We start from the raw sequence: 5,702 nt of genomic DNA on the forward strand, positions 1-5,702 counted from the left end.
ATGCTGTAACAGGGGTAGTTGTCAAAGTAAGCGATATGACTCATTTTCGGGTGCTTAGTAAAAGGCAGGGGGATGCTTTGAGACAGAGCGGGCTTGACTGTGGCTCTGAGTCCGTGACTGCCGTTGGGCCCCTGGGCCTTCTTCCCACGTTAATGGGCTGGCTAATGGAAGGCTTCGATTATGACTCGGCAGAGAACCCACTTGTCTTCCTCTTGTGACACAAAAGGCACCTTGCTTGCTTTTATTCCTCTTTAGCCTTTACTCCTGCAGCCTAATTGGGTTAAAACAGGATTGTCCTCTCCAAGGGCCATCTCCTGAATTACCAGCCCCAGAGGAGTCATCGCCTTTGTAATGATCCATCTTCATCTCCAACCCTGCTTCTCACTTGGAGCTGGCTTCTAGCTCCATAAGGAGCGACCGGCTTGGGTGCGGGGTAAAGTCCAGCTCGTCCCGGGAACATGAGTATGTTGGGGGACACTCATCCCGACTTTGAGAGTCAACCTTGGGGTGAGGTCTCACCTTCATGGAGAGACCAACAGGGTAGGGTTTTCACTAAAGCTCCTTCTTCCTCAAGCTCAGACTTTGTCTCCCGTCCCCACCCTGACTTCCTGTTTAGTGCTTCTCACCATCTTCACCAGCCCCCACCCTTACTTTCTGTCCCAAAAGACAGAGCTCTCATGTTGTGCTTTGGCTTTCAAAGCCACCCACTGCCTCATCCCACCCGTGCAGCCATTCCCACATGTTTGTCCTAGTTCCTCAAGGACCCACAAATGAGAGATTATATACTAGACTAATGTTTTCTTTATTTGAAAAGAATAACGAGTGATTTCAATTTGATTCAAATCAAGTTTATATTCATAAAGCAGCAAGGGCCCAGGTGCTGTGTCAGGCATTGTATAGACAGAGAACTCTATGCTAGAAAGGTTACACTCATTAACTCACTTAATACTTGAAAAGTAGACAAAATCACTGTTGCCCTCAAGGAGGAATCTCCGCCTTTTAAAGGTTTGCTGACTTGCTCAGAGTTGTCAGAGCTTCCACATTGCCCGGCCGTTCCCACTGTAGTCCATACACATGGGATTCCATGGATTTGTGCTCCAGGACATGGAGCAGGAAGAGGATGGTAACCCTGGGGCTGTGCAAAGCTGTGGTCCTCATGGTCCCCCAGCAGATAGTGCGAATCAAGAGCTGAACCTACTTGTCAACCTGAGTTAGGTGCTTTTTCTGGTTCACACAAGAAAAGATGAACTTCTAGCCTGATGCCATTTGCTTCTGATAAATTAAGTAAGGAAAGGGGTAATTGCAGGCTTATTTGAGCATTCAAGTGAGGATGGCAAACCCAAACAATGTTTAGCATTGTCACTTGAGTAATAAACTTTCAGTCCACACACGGTATGAGAAGGAACACTGACCAGGTGAGTCCTCACAGTTCCGAAAGGTATAATGAACACTCAAGGTCAGACAGAGAGCTAGGTTCAAATCCTCAATTTGCCACTTCTTCGTGTGTTCTTGGGTGAATAGTAAGTTCTTCTGCACCCCAGTTTCATCTTGCCCGTAGAACAGCCCTTTGGTTTGGGCTAGGATGCCTTAAACTCGTCAGGTAAGATTCGCTGAGGTGTTTATAACACCATAATTCAGTGCTTCAGAAAGGAAGCAGACTTTTGGAGCTACCAAGACCATTTTCAGTTAAAAAGCGTTTTAAATCTCCTTTACGCCAAATAAAATTTTGCAACTGCTTTCTTCAATTATACACCACTGTGTAGTCAAGTGGTGATTAGTGCTGCATTCTAATTAGGTTTGACTGATTTTTTCAAGTCAATGTTCTTTCCATTATACTCCTCTGCTCCTCAATTGTTTTTAACTCAGACTTTTTAAAGCTCAGGACAATGTGTATTTCACACATGCTTCAGTGATTTTGAATACTCAATCAAGTTTTCCTGTGAGCCTGGTCACATCCTGTCTTCCACTGTGATGGTGGCATGGGGCGTTCGCAAATACGCCGGTTTCTACAGGAGGGCCAGTGTCCACATGAACACACTCTCTCTCTTCCCTTTGGCGGCTCCAAGATTCCACACTGTCCTTGGGAGCTTTTGTGCTTGAAGAATCAATCACAAAGTTAGAAGATGTGCTGACAGCGACACAAGCTGGTTTCCTGGACCTCTTAGCCCTCGGGCCCAGAAAGGAAACACAGCCCCTAATGGACTCTCATTTGTAATTAAATGACAAGGATTTTGCGGTGGGAAGAGTTGTCTCTTCCTTATTAAGGCCACCGGCTGCCTTTTTATTCATTTTTATGTGAGTTTAATTCCCATTGATGTGGGCGATGACTGCTGGTCAAAAACCACTTTCGCATCGGAGTCCGGCATTCTCCCCCAGTGTCCCAGTGGTAAACACAGAGGGATTGAAAGACAGAATGACTTCACCCCTGAAGTCCTATTTGGTGCCCATTTTGAGCCCGGGGACCAAACCACGCAGGAGGCCTGGGGTGTTTTTACTCGGGCACAACCACGAAAGTGTATTTTTTTTCTCCTTTGGTGGAAAAATGATGGCTTTGCTTTCTTGAAGCATTCCTGCTGGCTTATTCATGGAACCAAAGAGGGCGACATCCAAGGAGGGCAGCATGCAGCCTTCTGTTTCCCAGCCAGAGTCAGGGTTTGGCAAAGAGCGAGGCTAGAGGGAGGCGGGACTGCCCAGTGCAGTAGGTGAGAGAAGAGTTGGCCAAAAGGTAGGAAAGACTTGAAACCAAAATCCACACTCTGATGTGCGGGGCCTCCCAGTGAGAAAAAACACTCACCAAACACCCACATGCTTATTTGGGTTGGCATGGGGTGTGCAGAGCCCAGGAGGCTGTTGAAACAGAGAACTGACCCCCTTCAATGGGCTGGATGGAAGCTGGGACAGGGGCCTGGAGGGGGAGTGTCGTGGAGGATGCTCATGGATGGCCGAGCTATGGATCCTTAGCCCCAAGAACCCATTTTGCAGGTTCACTTGGGATGAAAGTGTAGGTGGTGCCTCGTGTGAGTGCTGGTTGGGGAGACTTACGAGAAGCAGGGATATGTCTTTTTCTCTGGAGCCAGACAGACTTGGGTTGAATGTAGACTCCATCATGCGTGGGCCCTGGAACCTTGGGGGAAAGTCGCTTCACTTGTCTGAACCTCAGTTTCCTGACCAGTAAAATGGGAATGAAATTGTGGTTTTGAATGAGGGTTAAATTTGGTATTGCTTATGAAAAGTTGTCTGCGGGGTGCCTGGCCCTCATCGCTTACCAGTGAACAGCTGCCCTCTTTCCATATATTAGATGACTGGTTGCATTTATGGAGGTCAGTTTCCTGTCATGATTTTTGAGCAGCTCCAACTGGCTGTAAGTCCTAGCTCAGTGATGGCGAACCTTTTGAGCTCGGCGTGTCAGCATTTTGAAAAACCCTAACTTAACTCTGGTGCCGTGTCACATACAGAAATTTTTTGATATTTGCAACCATAGTAAAACAAAGATTTATATTTTTGATATTTATTTTATATATTTAAATGCCATTTAACAAAGAAAAAAATCAACCAAAAAAATGAGTTCGCGTGTCACCTCTGACATGCCTGTCATAGGTTTGCCATCACTGTCCTAGCTCTACCTTATGCTACTTTATGACTTAGAGTGAGTTTCTGAACATCAGTAAACCACAATTTCTTCCATCTAAAAAAAGGTTATCATAATACTGTCTCCCTGCATTATCTAGAGTTGAGATGATAACATGACAAACACATAGCATAGTGTCTTACTAAGCAAGCATAGTGAGGCTCCATATATATTAGCCAAGATGGTAGTGATGGTAGCCTCTGAGGACAGGAATTGTGTGGACTATCCCATACTTTTTCATGGGAAGCCCTGGAGACATTTGATCATGTCTGGAGACAGTTTGGTTGTCTCAACTTGGGGGGAAGGGTTGTGCTGCTGTTGCTATCCAGTGAGTAAAGACCAAAGATTCTTCTAAACATTCTACAACACAGAAGGTAGCCCCCCTCCCCCACATCAGAGAATTGTCCAGACCAAAATATCAATAGAGCTAAGGCTGTAAAGCCCTCGTCCAACCAGGCACTTTGGAAGAGTTAACATGAAGTAGACATCAGAGGGCCTGAGTTAGTATCAGGGATAACTAAGGTTTTCAGTTATTTAAATACAAATCATATGCCACCTTCTAGGTTGTACTTCCTTGAGTGTAGGAACCAAGCCTTCGTCACCTCAATTCCCTGTAACTTGACACAAGTCATGCCTTCACTAACCGTCTTTCAGTTCAGTGCATCAAGTCTCCCGGTGCAGTGGCTCCAGTGCAAGGTTAAAGATATAACTATTAATTCGATAATTCATAGAGGATTTTCACCTTGAAACAAAATAGGAAAATGGGCCCATTTTTAGACAGAGCATCACCCAGGGTGATCAGAACTAGAACTGAGAAACCAAAGTAGCAGAAAACACAGGAAAGTTACTACTTGGCATGTACCACCAATTTAGGACTGGGAAGACTGTGAGTGGATTTGCCTTTCTAATTAGGTTTGACTTGGGCTAATATTGAAGTGGGCTTTTGTTCCCTGAGTAGACACCAGCTGGGAGGTACTCCAGGAACGTGCTGGGTGGTAGGGTGAAGTCAGCCTGATATTACACATTTTCTCTGGGTGACCCATAAATAGATGGTTCACACACGGACATGTGAGACCATCTATAAACTTAGCTCTGACGCAGAATGTCCAGAGAGGTCAGACTCCTGAGTCACTCTGGATGACAGTTCAATCCTGGGCTCCATTACTTGCTTGCCGTGTGGCCTTGCACATGATATTCAGCTTTTCTGAGCCACGTTTTTTCCTTTCAATCTGGGAAATGCGGATGGATAACATCTACCTCAAGAAGTTGTTATGAAGGATTAAAAACACACATACAAAAGAGATAAGAGATTTTGTTGACTCTTACCACAGAAAACTTGGAATGATCCAAAATTCATCACATCATGTACTGGCTTATTCCCTTAAGTAAATGACTTATTGTTTACTTAATTCTTGTATTACCTCTAGTATCTACCAACACTTAACCATGGTCTTCAAAATGTTCTTGCTGCTAAGCTCTTCCACTTCACCGCAACAATTATCCTTAGAACATACTCCAGACTACTTCTCCTGAAACATAATGCTGGCCAGACCACTCCCATATGTAGAAATGCCCCCTGCAACCTAAAGTCTAGACCAGTGATGGCGAACCTATGACACGCGACACGCGTGTCAGAGGTGACACGGGCACTCATTTTTTTGGTTGATTTTTCTTTGTTAAATGGCATTTAAATATATAAAATAAATATCAAAAATATAAGTCTTTGTTTTACTATGGTTGCAAATATCAAAAAATTTCTATATGTGACACGGCACCAGAGTTAAGTTAGGGTTTTTCCAAATGCTGACACGCCGAGCTCAAAAGGTTCGCCATGACTGGTCTAGACCTATTGGCGAGCATTCAAAGCCTTTCACTATCTCTCTACGAGTTCCACACTTAACACTTGCCAATGCCTGCATCCCCTCACTCAAGTGAATTTTGGGCACCACCCTTACTGGGAATTGAACAGTGACTTCCTGGTTCATAGGTGTGGTTCAGTTCAACCACTGAGTCACGCCAGCCTAGTACTGCAGCTCATTTTCTATTCCTAAAACAGCTTCATGATTTTAATGCC

This window comes from Myotis lucifugus, unplaced genomic scaffold (genome assembly GCF_000147115.1).
Source record: "Myotis lucifugus unplaced genomic scaffold, Myoluc2.0 scaffold_158, whole genome shotgun sequence".
NCBI lineage: Eukaryota > Metazoa > Chordata > Mammalia > Chiroptera > Vespertilionidae > Myotis > Myotis lucifugus.